Source organism: Peromyscus eremicus, chromosome 4 (genome assembly GCF_949786415.1).
Source record: "Peromyscus eremicus chromosome 4, PerEre_H2_v1, whole genome shotgun sequence".
NCBI classification, from domain to species: Eukaryota; Metazoa; Chordata; class Mammalia; order Rodentia; family Cricetidae; genus Peromyscus; species Peromyscus eremicus.
In genome coordinates, this window is record NC_081419.1 from 138,322,431 (window position 1) to 138,343,732 (window position 21,302).

Genomic DNA, 21,302 nt, shown 5'->3' on the forward strand with positions numbered 1-21,302 from the left:
TCTCTCTCCCCAGAAGTCCCGCCTATCCTCTCCTGCCTAGTTATTAGCCATTCAATTCTTTATTAAACCGATCAGAAGGTCTCTTGGGCAGATGAGGAAGGACAGACATATCTTCAGAGTGTGATCAAATATCCTGAAACACGGGGGGCTGGAGAGATGGCTCAGAGGTTAAGAGCACTGACTGCTCTTCCAGAGGTCCTGAGTTCAATTCCCAGCAACCACATGGTGGCTCACAACCATCTGTAATGAGATCTGGTGCCCTCTTCTGGCCTGCAGTCATACATGCTGTATACATAATAAATAAATAAATCTTTAAAAAAAAAAAATCCTGAAACACTAAAAGATCTCTGGGGCTTTCTGGCTTCTAATCTAGAAAAGAAAACTCAAGATCCAGGTAAGTTTAGGGGAAACTGCCTCAAAGGAACGGGCAGAGAGTACCAGAGGAGGGCAGGCACCCAGTTCCCTCTGCACAGGAGTACATACACCACAGAAACACACCTAAAACAAAACAAATACCATAAAAGAAAAGCTCAAAGCCAGGCGGTGGTGGCGCACGCCTTTGATTCTGCCACTTGGGAGGCAGAGGCAGGTGGATCTCTGTGAGTTTGAGGCCAGCCTGGTCTACACAGTGAGTTCCAAGACAGCCAGGACTACACAGAGAAACCCTGTCTGGAAACTACATTCCCCGCCAGCCCCCCCCCCCCAAAAAAAAAAAGAAGAAGAAAGAGAAAACCTCATATTTGTCAAGCAGCAGCCCCCTTCTTCCAGAACATTCTATTTTCTGGAAGGGATCAGACGCAGGCACTAAACACTTTATGACCAAGCTACACTCAGCTCTTGTTTCTGTTGGTTGTTGTTGTTGTTTTGGTTGGGTTTTGGGTTTGGGTTTTTTGGCTGGTTGGTTGTTTGGTTGGTTTTTGAGACAGGGTTTTATATGTAGCCCAGGCTGGCCTCTAACTCTTGATGCTATCGCCTCGACCTTCCAAGTGCAGGGTTACAGGTATGCAGCCCTAGACCACAGACTACTGTTTTGTTTTGGGCTGTTCGTTGTTAGAGAGTCAAATGTATTACATTCTTTTAGTGGTTTTGAGGTTTTGGGTTGTACATTTGAGTGCTCTACCCATCCATCCACAATGGTTAAAGAGCAAAGGATTTAAAAAAAATTTTAATGGTGAAAGCATGGTTTTGAGACAGGGCCTTTTTCTGTAGCCCAGGCTCTTCCTGAAGTCACAGCAATCCTCTTTCCTCACTCTCCTGAGGGCTGGGAATGCTGGGAAATGCTGACACGAGCCATCAAACCTGGTTAGTCAATGCAATCTTAAAAACGGAAAGCCAGTATTCTAGGTCAGTGCCTCCAGAACATGAGTCCCCAGGGGCCAGGGACTGCCACTGGCCCCCACCCACAGCCCCCCCAACAAAGCAGGGAGACCATGAGGACGCAGTAAGTGGGGCTTAAGAGCAGTTCCTACCTCGAGATTAGAAAAGAAAAACAACTTATTCTTTTCTTTCTAGAGAGGATTTTCCCCCAAAATAATGCTTCTCATTGACGTAACTGGAACAAGGTAGATGTAGCTTCATTTCTTCCAAGTGGCTGACCAGTTGCTTTACCGCCATAATCTGTAGCGCCTTCCGCCTGCGGCTTATCCCAGACTCCCAGGTGGAGTCAGCCCGTTTCTAGACTTGCCAACCTGTCCCGGGGACTCTGCCTGGAAGGTTGTATCTTTCAGTGCTCTGCCTGGAGCTGCAGTCCCAAGATGGTGCCTCTCTGTGATGATAGACTATTGTTGGCCCTTAGCAGTGAATGGGGAAAAGTAACAATGTTAAATTTCCTTTCCCGGACACACCTTCATTCTGCACTTAGGGACTTAATACACACTCTCTATGAAAAAAATTTAAATGCATTAGTGTTATGTGGCTGTTTGGATGAGAATGGCCCCCACAGGCTCATAGATCTTCGTTACCAGGGAGTGGCACTATTTGAAAGGATTAGGAGGTGTGGCCTTGTTGGAGGAAGTGTGATACTGGGAGTGGGATTTGAGGTTTGAAAAGCCCATGCCACGCCCAGGGGCTCTCTTCCCTCATTCTTTCTGCTGCCTGTGGGTCTGGATGTAAAACTCTCAGCTCCTTCTCCAGCACCATGGCCACCTGCATGCTGCCATGCTCCCCACCGTGATGACAATGGACCAGCTTCTGAAACTTCAGCAGGCCCAAGTAATGCTTTCTAAGAGCTGCCAGGGTTGTGGTGTCTCTTCACAGCACTAGAATACTGATGAAGACATGTTACTAGCACATGGTCACTCTGGTTATTTGTGGTGGGTTTTTTTTGTTTTTGTTTTTGTTTGTTTGTTTAAGGATCATATATAGAGAAATGTGCACAAACCCTCTCTCTGTTGGTCCTGTGGTCAGTGAGCACTCACTAATTGAACACACCTGTGGTAACTTCCTGGCACTGCCTTAGGGAAGCACCATGAACTCAGTGGCTTAAAGGGACAGACACTGGGGTTGGCAAGATGACTGCAGGTAAAGGCACTTACATAAACACAGTCAGGCCTTGGATTTAAGGTTCAGCCTAAGCCAGAATAATCTCATCTTGAAGGATCTCTTTTGCCAAATAAAGTCACAGTCACAAATCCTAGTGGGCACCCCCCTGAACACAGCGGTGGGAATTGGGTAGGATAGGATGAGATCAATGATAGTCTATCAGCCCACAACCTCCCTCAGGTAACAAACATCCCACAGCAAGAAACAGGACCTACTGTTGGGGTGCTAACTCAGTAGTAGGGCACTTGATCAGCCATGCGTGAGGTTCTAGGTTCAGTCTCCAGTAGTGGCAAAATAATAACAACAGCAACAGCAACAGCAGACATCATACAGTCTCGGAAGACTTCCTCACATCCTGTGGGGCACACAGTGGAGTCACCATTTTCTTTTCTTTATTTTATTTTTTTAATTTCACTGGACTCACCATTTTCATGACTTGATTTCCTTCCAAGTTTTTGTCTTGAAAAAAACTCAGCACTTCAGAGAAGTAGCAGAAACAGCACAGTGGGCACTCACGACCTTCATGGGCACTCACGACCTTCACGGCCACACAGCTGTGTGCTGCCCCCTCCCTCTGTTTATATCTCTACACATCACACTTTTGTTGTTGTTATTCCTGATTTTGAGATAAGGCCTCACTATGGAGCCTTGGCTGTCCTGGAACTCACTCTGTAGACCAGGTTGGCCTTGAACTCACAGAAATCCGACTCCCTCTGCCTCCCTAGTGATGGGGTTAAAAGTGTGCACAAGCCAGGTAGTGGTGGTGGAGCATGTCTTTAATTTCAGCACTGGGAGGCAGAGGCAGGCAGATCTCTGTGAGTTGGAGGCCAGTCTGGTCTAGAGAGCGAGTTCCAGGCTACACAGAGAAACCCTGTCTCTAAAAAACAAAAACTAATAAAAGGTGTGTGTCACTTCACCCAGCTCATACTTTTTCTTTTTTTCACACAGAGAGTTAGAGGCAGACATATCCACATTTTACTCGTAAATTCTCAACCCTAAGTTTCCAAACAGCAAGGACAGACCACTACAGAGTCACTGGATGACACGAAGTCTGTACTGACATCCCCCCAATGGTTCCTTCCCCTCCGTTTCTTCAGTGGGAAGAACTTTTCTCAACCCCTCCTCTGGGTTTTGTTTTATTTTGTTTTTTCTTTGAGACAGGGTTTCTCTATGTATCCTTGGCTGTTCTGGAACTTGTTCTGTAGACCTGGCTGGACTCGAACTCAGAGATCCACCTGCATCTGCCTCCAGTGCTGGGATTGAAGGAGTGCACCACAGCCTCCTGGCTTCACTCTCTCTTTTTCATTCAGTTCAGGGCCCAACACTCCCCCCCCCCCCCCAATGGTACAGTAGACTAACCACTGTTAGGCTGAGTCTTTCCACATTGATGAATGCAATCTGATACGCCCACAGGTCAACCTGATCTAGACCGTTTATTCTAGAGCGTGTCAAGCTGACAATGTCAAATAACCATCACCAGGAATATGCCGCCCCACTGTCTGGCCGTTTCTCCCGGGCTTTTAGAAATACAGTGTACTATTAATCCTGGATCCAACATCTGGGTGTTGCTGTGTATACAGCTCAGCTGTACTGTCCAGATGCAAATACTCAGCCAGCTGCGATGTCTCTGGAGCATCACTAGCTGTGGGTGACTTCTGAACACTTGAAACGTGTCTGGCCACACTAAAGTGACTTCTAATTTTACTTCATTTCAATTTAAACTGAAATGACCCATGGATCTCATGGTCTCTGAGTCAGCACCCGCCCCACCCCAGCCATCTTGCTCATTCTGAACGCACAGCTGGAAGCGCTGGCAGGGACAGGAACTGTGTCCTGGTTCCCTGGGCTTCTTCCTAGAGGGGTGCTGCTTTGCTGCTTTGTACCCAGAGAAGGGGAGGGACCCACAGAAGTGACTCCCCTACCTCTTCTGCATACCGTCCCTCATCACTCCTTCATGAGGGCACACATGTTTACTGAGCACCTGGCTGTGGCACTACCGTGATAACAGAACGGATGTGGTCTCTGCCGTGGCTCTGACAGAGGGCCTTGTAAATGTCTGTGACTGTGTGTGTCGTACATCTGTTTATCATCCTCTGAGGTCAGGGCCTGGCTCTGTGCCTGATAGTCAGAAAGAGCTTGGTAAAGGTATTCTAAGGCCTGGCCTGTGGCCTGTGGTTGTCATCCCAGCTACTCAGCAGAGTGAGGCAGGAAGATTGCAAGTTCAAGGCCCATGTGTGTAACATAAGGAGTTCAAGGCCAACCAGGTAACTCAGAGAGAGCCTACCTCAAAAATAAAATTTGAAAAAGGGATCTGAGAAAGCCTGGTGTATTGCAAATACCTGGAATTCTAGGACTTAGAAGATGGAGGTAGGAGGATCAGGAATCTGAGGTTATTCTCAGCTGTATAGTGAGTTGGAGGCCAGGTCATAACACCCCACCCCAACACACACACACTAAAGGGATGGACCAGCCTGTGGTACATGAGATGCACACACATAAAGGGTGTGTAGGCCAGCCTGTGCTACATGAGACGCCCCCCACACACACTAAAGGGGTGTGTGGACCAGCCTGTGCTACATGAGACCCCCCCACACACACACACTAAAGGGGGTGTGTGTGTGTGTGTGTGTGTGTGTGTGTGTGTGTGTGTGTGACGATACAGCTCATTGGCAGAAGCTTTGTCTAGTATGCCTGAGGCCCTGAGTTCAAACCTGACTAAATATCATCAAAAATCAGAAAGTTTCCAGAATGAAGAGTGGAGGGGAGTGTAGCGAGCCTTCTCAGACCACCAGCCCGCAAATCATGACATGCTATTGACTTATTATTAGTTATGAATGCTCGGCCTTAGCTTAGGCTTGTCCTACTAAGCGCTTTTTTTAAAAAAATAATTTATTTAAAATTACTTTATGTACATTGGTGTGAAGGTGTCAGATCTCCTGGAACTGGAGTTACAGACAGATGTGAGCCGCCATGTGGGTGCTGGGAATTGAACCTGGGTCCTCTGGAAGAGCAGCCAGTGCTCTTAACCGCAAAGCCATCTCTCCAGTCCCACTAAGCGCTTTTAACTTAAATTAACCTGTTTCTCTTTATCTATGTTTTGCCTTGGGGTCTTTTACCTTTCTTTCTTTCTCTATGCCCTACTCTGTGTCTGTCTGTCTGGTGGTGCCTGGCCCCAGGCATCTCCCTCTCTTTCTCCCTCTTCTCGGTCTCTCCTCCTACTTATTCTGCCAGCCCCGCCTGTCCCTCCTCTGCCTAGCTACTGGCTGTTCAGCTCTTCATTAGACCAATCAGGTGCCTTGAGCAGGCAAGGTGAAACAAATGCAACATGTCTTTACATCATTAAACAAATGCAGCACAAACACATGTAACTCACGTTTACGTAGTTAAAGTAATATTCCACAACAGAGGAGGGAGGGTTTGGGATTGCCTTTCAGGTCCAAGACAGAGGAGACAGGAGAGCAGCTGCTGGGGGTCTCACTACGGGAGGACTGGGTCCACCTGAGACAGCCCAGCCTAGGTGCTGCCCAGGCTTGCAGGTTCTTGGCCATGCTGTTCTTCCTCAGAGCCTCGTCTTTCCCAGTAATAAGCCAGGGAGGTTGGGCTCTATCAGTGTCAGGGCCCCGGGAAGGCACAGGAGGTGGGTGGATGGCCCTTTCCCCATCTGATTTATACACAGCACAGGGGCTCCTGCAGATCCAGCTTCATGGGGGAGGGGGAGGCACTCCCTAAGTCCCAGGGTCAAGCTGACAAGGACAGCCTGATTGGGTTGTGACCACAGGACATCCTTGGCGCTCCTCGAAGGCTCCAGGTTAGCTCTGGAGCCACACCTGCCTGATACCCTGGCAGAGGTATCAGTACCCTGGAGGAAAGAGGCTCACCTCTTAGAGAGCCTGACCCTTAGGACAAGAGGAACACCGCACCTCTCACCCCAGGATGTGTACACTGCCCTGCCCTGCCCTGCTCATGGGTGACTCAGGCTGAAACTGGACCAGGTATTCATTTTGCCCTGAGACACTTGCCCTGTCACAGCCTGGGCTGCCAGTGTCTGGGGTGTGGCCAACTGCCTTTCATTTGCCCTGCAGGGAAGGCTATGACAATGATATGTTGTATATCAGGTGTGGGTGTTCTCACAGGTCTGTGGAATCGAGACAGAGGCACTTAGAGGATGATTCTAGCCTTTCCCAGTTGCAGGGGGGATCCATCTCTAGGCACTGCTCCACTGTAGCTTAGCAAAGGGCCCTTTTATTGTTCTCCAATTTACATCTTTTAGCAAGTTCATCTTCGTACCCCAACACCTCTCATCTAAGCTTCCCAAAGGGACGATGCCAAATGCAAATTCTCTGCTGAAGAGTACCTGCGGGGTTCCAGGTTCTTCTTCAAGCAAATTTGCATAGGCTTTGCGCCTTCAGAAGACTCTCAGACAAGATTCGCATAGGGGATACTGAGAAACAAAAGGTAGTAATCACTAAAGGCAGATTAAGGCTATGGTGCTAACAGTCTGGAGTCAAATCAGCTGCAGCTCTGCAGGAATACTGCCAACAATGAGAGGTGGACTCAGATTGGAGACTGCCAAGGTTGTCCATCCCTGCTCCCCCTTTCCCATACAGCAAACTCCTATTCAATCCTCAAAACCTGCTGAAGGCATCGCTCCTGTGGAAGACTTCTCTAACCTCTGACTTCTCACAGAGTCCACCACTTCCTCTTCTAATGGGCACTTGGGTTTGAATCTTACCCTGCCATTATTAGCTGTTACCAAACTTTTCTGTGCCTCTGTTTCTATATCTGGGAAATGGGGGAAATAGCAGCACCCAGGTCACTGGGTAGCTATGAGGATTAAATGAGTTCTTAAATAAAAATTTTAGGATAGTGCCTGGCCTATCACGTGACCTAAAGAGAGAGGGTGCTGTCAAGACAGCTTGGCGGGTAAAGGTGCCTGCTGCAGGGCTTAACCTGATCAACCTGGAGCCACACGGTGGAGGGGAGCTAGCTGAACTCTGAGGGCTGTCTTCTGGCCTCCATGCTCGTAGAGTGGCATGCATGTACTGTGTCACACACCACACACCTATGCACCAACACACCCACATACTCACGTATCCACACATGCACACTCTAAACAGATACATATAATAAAAAAACTAGACTGCTCTATTAGTATTATGTTTGTTTAAGAACTATCTGTAAATGCCACAGACACAGCAAACACAGCCTCTATCCTGTTGGAGAGAGAGAGAGAGAGAGAGAGAGAGAGAGAGAGAGAGAGAGAGAGAGAAACAGGAAATTCATTCTAAATTATGAAAAAAAAATGCGACAATAAGGGAAGTGGTGGGTTGAGGGGAGTCATGGGAGCAGGGAAGAGGTCCCCTTCCCAGGTTGGGGTGGTCAGCGGGATTTTCCTGGAAGAACGCTGACTCAGCCGAAATCTAAGAAATGAATAAAACAGCTGGACAGAGTGGGAGGGTGAGCGGGGCATGGGAAGGCACATAGCAAGGAGTAGAGTGCCAGCACCCAGCTGCTGGGGGCCTCAGTGTGTTCCGGGGTGGGGGAGTAGAGCGCTGATGGGTGGGTGCCCTTGGCTTGTAGCCTGGTATATCAGTCCATCATCTTGCTTTGTCTCCCTTCCTGGTTTTCAAGCTCCTCTAGGGCAAAGCTCACAGCCCCTTCCATTCTCTACACCAGCACCCTGCCTGGCACTGGGTGGAGGCTCAGTGAGCGTTGCCGATGGGTGGCCATCTCAGCCAATCTTTTGTGTGTATGTGTTGATGCCTGTAATGAGCTCTTAAGAGCCATGGGAAGTCAAGTCCATCAGTTTGTTCAGTGTTGGGTTTTGTTCGTTTTGCTTTTTCTTTCTTTCTTTCTTTCTTTCTTTCTTTCTTTCTTTCTTTCTTTCTTTCTTTTTTTTTTTCTTGAGACAAGGTTTCTCTGTGTAGCCCTGGCTGTCCTGGACCTCACTCTGTAGACCAGGCTGGCCTTGAACTCACAGAGATCTGCCTACCTCTGCCTCCCAAGTGCTGAGATTAAAGGTGTGCGCCACTATGGCCTGGCCTCGGTGTTGTTTTTTTTTTTTTTTTTTTTTTTTTTCAGTGTATCTCAATTCCTGGAATTAGTGATTCCCTTCAGGAACTTGAACCCCAGGCCTCACACACGTTAGCCAAGCACTCTAACACTGAGCTACAACTCCGTCCCTTGTAGCATCCCGGCTCCCACAACTTACCCATCACCTAGGGGGCTTGCGCAGGTGAAGCAGACTGGTTGAGGAGCTCCAGGCGTTAGCTTGGCTTCTGCATTTCTAACAGACTCCTAAGCAACAGTGTTACTGTGGGTCCATAAACTGTACTTGGAGCAGAAAGGCCAATCTAGTGACAGCATTATCTTTTCCCCCTCGGCCCCTAATTGCCATCATGATTGCAAAAGCAGGCCAGAGCCAGATTCTGCCAAGCCTTGGATGGCAGGCTAAGGAGTTCAGAGTTAATTTGGAGGCATTGGGGAGCTATGGAAGCTCTCAGGGCATGGCCAGGAATTACTGACCAAGGGTGTGGACCTGGGAATAAGGGTGCTGAGTGCTTGGGGCTAAAACCTCTGCATATTCAGGAGAGAAGGAAGAGCTGAAGGTCAGGGAGCAGCTGGGAGAACAGAGGAGGGAGAGTGTCATGGGTTAGCCCAAGGCCCCTCCAAATTTATATATGAGGTACTTAACCCCCAGCACCTTCAAATGGATTGCATTTGGAGATAGGGTCTTTAAAGAGGTAATTAAGTTGAAATGAGGTCACTAGGCCAGTCACTAATCCACTGTGATGGATGTCCCCAAGAAGAGGAAATTAGGGCACACACGGGGGAAGAGCATGTAAAGACTCAGAACGGAAGCCACCAACCGAGGTCAGCACCTTGATCTTGGATGTCCAGGGTTGGGAAAAATGACCTTTCTGCTGTTTAAGCCTCTCAGGCTGGGGGGTTTTGTTGCAGCAACCCCAGTGAATGTGTACATTCATAGTGGCTGGTTTAAGAGGACCGTTCAGGTTGTTGACTATTTGAGGAACAAGGACAGGGAGAAGATCTGCAGGATAAGACACAGGAGGTGTGAGAAGACCCACAGTGAGAAAGGGCTGTGAATACAAGGCAGGACGGAGCTGGAGGGAAGGCCGCTGAAATGTCAGGAGATGCTCCAGGAGGCAGGAGGAAGTGAGGCCTGTTGTACCTAAAGCCAGGCACTTGGGTTGAGCAGAAGGAAGAGAATGGTCCTTGTCTCAGCCGGGACCCTTGCTTACACTCATGAAATCTGGTTCCAGTTATCTCCAGCAAACAAGAATTCTGTTAGTGAAATCCATGAGAGTGTTTAAGGGGCATCAGGGATTTATTAAGATAGGAAACAGGCCGGGCGGTGGTGGCGCACGCGGATCTCTGTGAGTTTGAGGCCATCCCGGGCTACCAAGTGAGTTCCAGGAAAGGCGCAAAGCTACACAGAGAAACCCTGTCTCGGAAAACGAAAAACAAAAAACAAAAAACAAAAAAACCACACACACACACACACACACACACACACACACACACACATGAAACAGGAAATACACTCACGAATACAGGACATGGTAAATCCAGTTGCAGAGTCCTTGGAAAGCTGGGGACCGATCACACGCTGCTTCACACCACCTGACCTGGTCTTCACCACTCAAGAGAGAGCTTGCCCCCCCCCTTCTCTTCCCTTTTTTCCTTTTTTTTTTTGGTTTTTCGAGACAGGGTTTCTCTGTGTAGCTTTGCGCCTTTCCTGGGACTCACTTGGTAGTCCAGGCTGGCCTCGAACTCACAGAGATCCGCCTGGCTCTGCCTCCCAAGTGCTGGGATTAAAGGCGTGCGCCACCACCGCCAGGCTTCTCTTCCCTTTTAAGAGGTCATGTAGGCAGACAAGAAGCACCACCTCTCTGGGGCCGGGTAGCCCAAGGTCATTGGTGGAGGGAATACCCACTACACAAGAATGCAGTGCAAAGGTTTCCAGGGGCTCCTAGAAGTGATACGAAGGCTTGAGGGCCAGACCTGGTAAATGAGCTGAGACTTGGGTAGACTGGTCATCACAGAGTGTGATTGGAACATGCGGCTACACGACCCGGGAGGACTCTGCATGTGAGTCAATACAGTGGGTTCCCGGATTGAGAGCGCTGGGGGAAAGCATCCTAAGGTGCTAGTCAAGTCACATGTCTGCGTCCCAGAAACACTTGGGAGGTGTCCAGTGGGATGCTTCCTCTCTGCCCCTGGAGGATCAAAGATGGCTTAAAGGCTCTAGGGTTCTCTTTCCATAAAGAAATGGGCTATATGCTTCCTGTCAAGGACTAGAGTGCAGGTGGCATTGTGCCAGCTCCAGGCCCAGACTTTAAGAGAACGGGAAGCTTCTGCCTGGGACTGGGAGCCCACCTAAAGCCTGTGGAGAAGGCCCTCCCTCAAATACTAGGAACAGGAGCTGGTGGGTCCAAATGAGCCCAGCCTTCAGGTTGGCCCTGTCAAGAGCCAAGGGGCTTAAAATGAACCCAGGATTTTGGCTTTAACAGGACTAGTGAGACCAACTGAAAAGGGTTTATGTTGGGTGTGGTGGCAGGCACTTTTAATCCCAATGCTCGGGAAGCAGAGGCAGGCAGATCCCTTATGAATTCAAGGCCAGCCTGGTCTACATAGAGAGTTCCAGGCTAGCCAACAGCAGCTCCTCCCCTGAAGTTGCCAGTGGCCCAAGACCCCGCTAAAAGGGTACCCAGCTTGTGGCTGACATGTCATCATCTGTCCCCCTACCCCCCCACCCCTCCCCACTGGGTATTTAAGCGCCCTACCTGACATTGGCCACGTGATTTTTCTCCCGCTACCTTCTCCCACCTTGTTCTCTGGGCGCTGGAGGGTTGCCGGGGAGTTACTTTGCCCAAATAATCCTGGTCTTTTACTTTTTACATTTGGCTTGATCTGGCTTACTGCGTCAGTGGACAAACGTATTATTGGGTTACAGAAAACCTATTAATACCTTTAATCCCAACACTCAGGAGGCAGAAGCAGGCAGATCTCTGTGAGTTTGAGGCCAGCATGATCTACAGAATGTGTTCCAGGACAGCCAAGGCTACCCAGAGAAACCCTGTCTTGAAAAACAAAAACAAAATAATAATATAATGATAAAAATAAATAAAATAAAAATTAAAGAATAAAGAAAGGTTAAGAGAGAGAGAGAGAGAGAGAGAGAGAGAGAGAGAGAGAGAGAGAGATTGATTGCGGTGTTTAAAGTTCCCAACAGGGCCACCCAGGGAACAATAAGTACCACTATCTAGCCAAAGCTGGCTTAACATTCTTGGCAATCCTCCTGCCTCAGCTTCCTGATTGCTGGGATTACAGGATTGAGATACTACAGTGGTTGTGGAGTCTGTATTGGGTGGGGTTTGGGGGTGTGTGGTGGAGGAGACAGTGTTGAGGCTTGAACCCAGGGCCTTGTGCATGCTAGGCAAGCACTCTAACCACTGAGCTACACTGCAGCCCAGGACTGACTAGAGAGGTCTGGTTTCCAGGAGTTAGCCTGTTGCCCAGTGTCTGGGCCTCAGCAAATGCTGAACTGCAGCAGTTAGAAGAATGGGTAGGCAGTTTAAGGGGTGTGCACTGTCTGGATTTACAGGTTTAGGGGGTGTGCATTGTCTGGATTTACAGGGTGCTTGCAGGCAAATTGTTCTCTCTGGGACCCAGCTAATCCTGGGAGGGGTAGTCCCACTATAGGCCTAGAAGGCCCAGATGTGGAGGCCTCATAAAATAGAGAAAATAAAAGGCATGATTAACATGTCCAGGAATGTAAACAAAACCTCACTGAGCTTCCCAGTCTGTTATCAGCAACCAGCTGGGGCGAAGTAATATGTCACTGAGCAAGCGAGCGAGCAAGCGGAAGGAGCAGGCCCTGGGCCTTCTGTCTAGACTCCTCAGCCACAAACTAGTGAGATACAGTCAAAATAAATCGTGTTGTTTTCAGAGCTATGAAACACACCTGTTTTTGTGTGTTTGGTTTTTGAGCAGGGGAGTCTCACTGTGCTACTCCAGCTGGTTTTGAATCCTAGGGTCAGCCCATCCTTCAGGCTTCAGCTTCTCCACTGCTGGGACTTCCAGCCAAGTGCCCTCGCTCCAGTCATTAGCTTTGAGGGCCCTTTTCACACGACCATTAGCAGTTCCTTCCCAACCCCACAAAGGCCTGGTGAAGATATGATCCCGTGGACTTTATTGGAGGAGGCAGGGTCTCATGTAGCCCAGGCTGGCCTTGAATTCTATGTGTAGCCAAGGTTGACCTTGAATTCCTGATCCTCCTGCCTCCATTTCCCAAGTGCCGGATAATAGATGTGTGTCACCACGCCCAGCTCACCATTTATTTATGTATTTATATATTTATTTATTTATTTAGTGTGTGTGTGTGTGTGTGTGTGTGTGTGTGTGTGTGTGTGGTATACATGGGGAAGCTCACCACAACACATGGATGTGGAGGTCAGAAGCAATGGGCAAGAAGTCAGTTCTCTGTCGGGAGGAGTGGAGGGGGGTGGGGGTGGGGGTGGGGGTGGGGGTGGGTCTGGGAGTGGCACATGCCTTTGATCCCAGCATTTGGAAAGAGGCTCTTTGCTGAGTTCCAGGACAGCCGGGGCTACACAGAGAGACTCTGGAGGATGGATGTGATTGAACTCAGATCATCAGGCTTGGAGCCAAGAGGCTTTTACTGGCAGACCCATCTAGTCAGCACCCCCCAACCCCATTTTTTTTTCTGAAACTCAAATTCGAGGAGAGAAAGTTAACTCAAGGTCACACAGTTCAAGTCCAGGTCTGCCAGATCTCACCCCTGTGCCCGCACGGTTACCTAACTGGCCTCCACCTGTTGCCCAGGACTAGAGCTGGGAGAGCCTGGGCGGCCTCCAAGCCGGGACACTCACTCAGGCCCTTCAACGGGCGAAGCCCCCACCGCTCCATCTTACTAGTGCTCCCGGGTGTTTTCCCACTAGAGAAATTCCGCGTGGTTCCTCCTCACCAGCGGGATGGACCGGCTGCTTCCGTGCCCCAGGCCCCTCTCACGGTCACAAGCCTTCCCGCACCATCCTACCGCTTCTTTCCGCCCCCGCAGCCCCTTCAGGTGCATCAAAGTCGCAGCGCCGCGTGAAGTTCAGGTTCGAACACGTCTCAGCAGGCTTTGTGAATATATTAGTTTTATTTTCCTCTACCACGCTACGGAGGTGGGAGGATGGACGGCGCTGGAGCTCAGGATGCAAATGTATGCAGATATTTAAATGAGTGTGTCTCGGGATTCGGGAGCAGGAGCAGCTGAGAGCTGGCCCGGCCTGCCGCAGCCCCCGGGCTCTGCGGCACCGCAGTGGGGAGGGCGGCTTGTGCTCTTTGAGTCTGGGCTTTGAAGCAATGTCCCCGCAGCACAGGGGAGGAAGCTCTGCGGAAATTGGTTCTGGATACTTCCTGGCGGTGTTCTCAATTGCTTCAGCTATGTTGGGGGTGCGTTGGGGGGAGGGCGGGGAGTCTCTGAACCTCTCTGGGTTTCCTCAGCCTGGGGGCGGCTGTTCCTGTTGTCATTTCTACATCCAGGGAGCTTGCTAACACCCATTTCCGGACCCCACTGATGACTGAATCAGAATCTTTTATTTTTGTATTTTTTAAAGTCCCCAGCCTAGGACAGAGTGCGGCGGTGGCCCACGCCTTTAATTCCAGCAAAATCAGGAGCTTAGGCAGGCAGGTGTGTCTCTCTGTGAGTCTGAGGGAGGCCAGCCTGGTCTACAGTAGGAGCTCTAGACCAGCTGGGACTGCATAATGGTCTTTAAAAAAATGTCCCCAGCCTTGATAAATACTGATGCAAACCTGGAGCTGTTAATCTAGAATCTCTTGCAGGTGGGGGAAGGGTTGTGTAGATGGGTTCTCAGCCGTGACTGTTGGAGTCACTGGAGCGTCACACTCAGGTTGTGCCCCAGACCAGCTAAGTCAGAGGGTTCGATGAAACATGGACACCACTCACCAAAAAGAAAGTCCCAGGTGGCTGTGTGTGGAGGGGTGGTACCTTATGGCAGAGCACTAGCCTGTCGGGTGTGTGGTCATGTGTTCTGTCCCCAGCAACCACTCAAAAAGAGACAAAAATACCAGGAAGACCGGTGTGCAGGTAGCTCTGCTGAACAGGTTTTCCCATGAGAGCTCTACCCGTGTTCTTCGCCTGTTCAGCTCAGGACCCACGCCTAGGGTGCCGGCCGTCAGGGGTCTCCCGGAGTGAAGACTGGTCCACACCGGCACAGTGCCAGCGCTATTAGCATACAGACAGATTGCTGTGTGTGACTGTGAACTTCTCTGGTGCCTTGTACCCGAGCACTGCACCCAAACTCCTGGACCCTCAAGAGCCAGTTCTGAGTGGCCAGGGCTCCTGAAACACTGTCTCCTCCAACTATAACACAGCAAGGAGAACATCAGCTTTATGGTCAAAAAAGCCTAGATTGGCAGCCAATGTTAGTACTGGTTATGTAACTGGGCAACTGACTTTAATTCTCTGACCTCAGTTTCCCCATCTGGAGATGGGGTCAAAACACTTTCCACTCACTGTAGGGGTGAAGCTGTATTACAGCAGAGTTTTCGGGCACCGGAATCACTTGGCAAGCTTGTCAAGTCTAACATGTAGGAGTGGGGCAGACAGAGATGGGCTCACTGGTAGAAAGCTTGCCTAGACTGTACAAGGCCGTGGGTTTGAATCCCAGCACCACAAACATGAATGGATGAATGACAAAGATTTCTGGCCTCCATTCGGACTGCTGCGGTAGGGACAGGTGAGGGTGTGCTTTTCTAAATGTCCCTAGGAGCAGCTGCTGCAGGGCACTGGGGACCCCTGAACAGGGAGAGAGCTCAACCTGGGCTTGGAACAGGAGCAAAATCCTCGTGCTGTGTGCATCTCTCCCTCCTGAATCATTCCCCAGGGTCTCTTCCACTTTCATTCATCAGCAAGAGCTAAGCCTCACTGGATGTCTGGCCTTGGGTTTGGGGGCATTGCACTCCCTCAAACTGTCACCACTGTCACCAGGGCTAGGTTATGCTGGGACCACAGGTGCCACCCAGAGTCAAACAGTAGCACTGAACCGTGGAATGACCATAGAAGGAAGTCCAACTGAGGGGGGACTTTTTGCACACTGGCCATTTTAAGGGTTGCTTTTTTTCCCCTCTCAAATATCAAAAGCAACTTTTAAAACGTGTATTTTGAGACTGCACCTGCTTGGCTGAGACCCCAAGCATATTCTTAACTGTCAGCAGGCAATCTAAAGCAGAAGGGATGGGTCTCTCCTCCCCCCTCCTCCCTCAGGCCCCAGACTTGACACTCAGCATCATCCCTTCCTGGGAACTTGACAGACCCTCAGGCCTTAAGTCCTTGGGACTGTTCTGTGCCCCTTCCAGCTACCTGACTCTCCTTCCTTTTTATTCCCTTCCCCTCCCCTCAGTTTTGTTTGTTTGTTTGTTTGTTTTTGTTTGTTTGTTTTTTGTTTTTGTTTTTGTTTTTGTTTTCGAGACAGGGTTTCTCTGTGTAGCTTTGTGCCTTTCCTGGAACTCACTTGGTAGCCCAGGCTGGCCTCGAACTCACAGAGATCCGCCTGGCTCTGCCTCCCGAGTGCTGGGATTAAAGGCGTGCGCCACCACCGCCCGGCTTCAGTTTTTGTTTTTTATGGAACCCAGCCACATATACCTACTGTTGGTTCCTAGACTTAACCCTCTCCAGCCTGGCTTTTGAGCACCCACCCCCAACCCAGATGGTTCCCCCCACTGACTTCCTTCTTGCCTGAACCAATGACCTGATCTTAGCATGGGATTTAGAGTCAGAAGGCTGAGGCAGGAGCCCTGTCACGCTGGGGGACAATGAGCAATTTAAACACTTCTCTGAGCCAGGCACAGTGACACATGCCTGTAATACCCAAGCTCCGGAGGCAGAAGCAAGAGAACCAGAAGTTCAAGGCCACCTTGGGCTGTATAGCAAGTCCCTGTCTCAAAACAAACAAACAAACAAAAAAACAACAACAAAGAGCTGGGGGTGTGGCTCATCGGTAGATTGCTTTTCTGGCATGCATCAAGCCCCAGAGCTCTGGGTTCCATCGCTAGCCTGCATAAATCCGGGTGTGTGGTGCACATCTGTAATCCCAGCATTCGGGAGCTGGAGGGAGGAGGATCAGAAATTCAAGGTGATTCTCAGTAATATAGTGAGTTTGAGGCCAGCTTGATTGCATGGGACTTTGTGCCAAAAAAGCAAGACAAAACCAAAAAAGCACTTCTCTAGGCTTTGAGTCTGTCACCTTGAAAATAGTTCACAATCTCTGCTTCCAGTGAGTGTCAAGGGTTCTGAAAGATCCAAATAGGACCTCACGAGGACCTACCTTACCGTGCAGATGTGGTGTACTGAGGCCTGTGACGGTGCTGGGAAAACTGTCTGGTGGCCACGTGCACAGATTTAGAATGACTTCAGACCGAGGCAGACTCTGGGGAGAAGTTCGGGGTACTGGTCAGGGCTGGCCTGAGTCCATCGTTGGGTGTGTGGACTTGAGTAAACTCCAGTTTTCTCATCTCTAAAATGGAATTATGAATGAATGCTTATTTGTAGCAACGAAATGAGCGCGCTGAAGTGAAGGCACATCCTCCCCCACCCCCTTCTTCCATGCCTGTCATGTGTCAGTCACTGTGTGAAAAACTTGCAGCGCATAATCTCACAGAACCCTCTCTATAACTCTTTGAAGTAGACCCCTGGGAACCAGGCCCTTGAAGGGCCTTCAGCAAGCAGAGCACAGACCCCACAGCTGAGTTACACCCCAGTCTTGCCCCATTTTACAGATGAAGAACTGGAGTTACAGATAGACAAAGTGACCTGCCTGAGGTCTCACAGCCAAGAGGTCTCATTCTAAAGCTCTGACTTCTCTCTGCAAGATGCTAAGCACTGGCAAGGGGGAGGCGTGGCTTTTAGCATCAGGAGAGAATCCAGGAGTCAGGTGGGGAATTGCCCCCAGCCTGGGGCTAGGGCCGGGAAGGATGTTTGTGGGAAGCTGAGGTCTAGTGATGCACTTCATGGGGACACCTGCTTCATCCCAGACAGGGAGCTTGTCTCCCTCACATCCTGCTGGAGCCTCTGAGGCCTACCTTTTCCCTATCCTCTCCAGCAAATTTGGGAGAAGCAGGCTTGGAATTCCCCCATGCTAGACTGAGGGTGCCATTCCTCATCTCTGAGGTTGGCCCTGTCTGGGCTGTGTCACCTAGCCAGTGACTCAGGACTCCAGGTCTAGCCCCATCCCCATCCTACTGTCAGGGGTTCAGAGTCCAAACAATGATTCCAGGTCAGGAGTTTAGAGGTTCAGGGGGTCAGGGTTTTGCCTGCTAGGGGGGCACTTCCTGCTCTCTGCCTCCTTTCTTGGGTCCTTAGATAAATTCTGTTGTAGTGTTGGGGGAGCTGAGGAAGTGGGGAAGGGGATGTGGTAACCAGAACCACTTCCTGCTATGGCTGTGTTGAAAACCAAGCTTCCCCCAAGTTCCCTTTGATGGGGGGTTGGTGAGCAGGGTGTGTGTGTGTGTGTGTGTGTGTGTGTGTGTGTGTGTGTGTGTTAGTAAAGGAGGAAGTTGGGGGTGGGGAGAGGAGGAGAGCTCTTGCTTGGGTGGACTCCAAGCCCTGGAGTTCCCAGTGGGTGCTCTCTTCTCCGTTGGTAAGAACTACCACAAACCCTGAAGGCCAGCGTAGCTGAGGAGTGGTAACCATCACTTACACAGTGTGACAGGCACCAGGACAACAGGCCCACACGGGAAGCACTGTTACCAGCGCCATTTAACAGATGAGGAAAATGGGGGGTTGTGTCAGTAGCTGGAGTCACACAATGAGCTGCAGCTTGAATTTAGGTAGTCCGATCCCAGAGTGAGCACTCCTATTGCCCTGCACACTCCCTCCGCCATTTCCCCATCCGCATGGTGGAGGACATTGGAGTAGATAGGTATACCTCCATTTTTGGTGTTTGTATTTCTGTTAACTCTTTTTGTTTTGTTTTGTTTTTCAAAATAATTTTCTAACCAGTCACAGCAGTGTAAACCTTCAATCCCAGCACTCAGGAGGCAGAGGCAAGCAGGACCGTGAGTTTGAGGTTAGCCTGGGCTACACAGTGAGCTTCAGGCCAGCTAGAGCTCCCTGGTAAAACCCTGCCTCAAACCACAACAACAATACACACACACACACACTCTCGCACGCACGCATGCACGCACGCACACAAACCATTATTACCTTTTCTCTGTGTATGTCTATATGGGTGTGTATGTGCCACAGTTTGAATGCGGAGGTCAGAGGACAACTTGTAGGAGCTGATTCTCTTCCACTATGTGAGTCCCTGGGATGAACTCAGGTCCTCATGCTTGGTGACAAGTGCCTTTAGGTAAAGGCCATTTCACGGAGCCATTTATTTGACTGGTAACTGACTATTTATTAATCCCTTTCCTACTGGACTGTCAGTCCAACAAGCAAGGGACAGAAGGGTAACTACTAGCCCGCCTTCTTTTCTCCTTTTCTTCCTCCTTTTCCTCTTCTTTTGTTTCTTAGCTATGGTCTCATGTAGCCCAGGCTGGGTTAGAACTTGCTATGTATCAGAGATTGGCTTTGAACTCTGATCCTCTTGCTTTCACTCTCCAAGTGTTGGGGGTCAGCTAAATTGAGCAGGCATTCAAGATTTGAGGATCAAACTGGGCATAGTGGCACACATCTTTAATCCCAGCACTTGGGAGGCAGAGGCAGGCAGACTGCTGAGTTCATGCCTGGTTTATAGAGCGAGTTCCAGGGTACTCAGGGCTAAACAGAGAAACGCTGTTTTGAAAAAAACAAAAAGCAAAAAAAACTACCACAACACACACCAGATGTTCTTCCCTCCTTCCTCACCCAGGGAACTGGTATGCCCATGTCATACCCCCCCCCCTCCCGAAATCATCAGGAGTCCAAGTTCATAAGCAAAAGCAAAGAGCCTTTATTGCAAGCTCGAGCTTGGGCTTCCTGTCCGTTCTGACACAGCGGTTGGATTAGGGAGAGCCCTGAGCATGGTTTTTAAGGAGTAAAGGATGGAGGTATAAGGGAATTCCATATTCAGATGGGGGTTGAACTCCTGATTGGGCAGGAGTGAGGTAACAGAAGCCTTGTCAAACAGGGATTGGTACTGGTGTTGCTGCAAGGGTTGGCAACCATATACAAGTGATGTAAACTATCTTTATCTGGAGCATCTAGTACTTGTTTGTCTCAATTCTGATTGGTCTCCTGCAGGGTACAGTTTGTGGCTTTTCCTGGTTATGGTAATGGTGAGGCCTAGTCCCAGTCCCAGTACTGTTAGTCTGCAGCCTGTCATGGCTGCACTGATGTTAAGTTAGGCCTCTTCAGGAACTTTTGACAACACTGCTGGTTGTCCCAACTGGCAGATGTGGTGCTACTGGCATCTAGTAGGAAGAGAGGCTGAGGACACCTCTAGACACACTGCAGTGGCCAGGGAAGTCCCCAAACAAAGAGCCATCAGCCCCAAGTATCAAGAGTGCCAAGCTTGGGGCTGGAGAGAGGGCTCAATGGTTAAGAGCAAGGGCTGTTCTTTCAGAGGTCATGAGTTCAATTCCCAGCAACCACATGGTGGCTCACAACCATCTGTAATGAGATCTGGCACCCTCTTCTGGCCTGCAGGCATACATGTAGACAGAACACTGTGTACATAATAAATAAATCTTTTTTTTTTTAAGCTTGCTAGGTGTGGTGGCACACACCTTTAATCTCATCCCTCAGGAGGCAGAGGCAGGAGGAACTCTGTGAGTTTGAGGCCAGGCTGGTCCATATTAGCAAGTTCTAGGCTGGGCAGGGCTACATGGTGGGACCCTATCTCAAAAACAAGGACGCTAAGCTTGAGCAACAAGACAAACACAGACATGACGTATGCATAAATGTGACATCCAACACAGACAGGACATATATCCATAGACATGACATCCAACACAGGCATGGTGTAATCTATAGACATGTCATCCATACATATGACATCCTGAGCCGAGCTCGGTCCTCATCATAGGAAGGTGGCAGGGGATCAGAGGAGCAGGGTACAGGCTTTAAGACCCACCCATTTTGTTCATCTGTACCCTGATCTGCTCAGTCCCCTGCACAGGTGAAAGGCTCCAGAGTTAGGCTGTCCAAGGCTTGAATCCTGGCTCTCTGCTAACTCCCCGTGTGACCACCAGCCATTCCCCTGACAAAAGCCAGGGTCGGCTGGGCGGTGGTGGTGCACGCCTTTAATCCCAGCACTCGGGAGGCAGAGGCAGGCGGATTTCTGTGAGTTCGAGGCCAGCCTGGGCTACCAAGTGAGTCCCAGGAAAGGCGCAAAGCTACACAGAGAAACCCTGTCTCGAAACCCCCCCCCCAAAAAAAAAAAAGCCAGGGTCACTCACCAAATCAGCCTCATAAGCTAGGTATGATGTGCACACCTGTAATACAACACTTGGGAGTCGGAGGCCGGAAATGGGAGCTCAGCACAAATCTGAGCTACATGGTAGGATCTTGTCTCCATAAACCAAGGGTGATCTGGTTAAATGACTCACTTCCTGGGTATCAGCAACTGTTGCAGAAGCATGAGGACCTGAGTTCGGATCCCCAGCATCCACGTAAAAAGCTGGGCATGGCCACCCACGCCTCTCAGCACTAGGGGAACAGAGACTCAGAGACAGGAGTGTCACTAGGGCTTGATGGCTGCCAGCTTATCTGAAAAACATTGAGCTCCAGG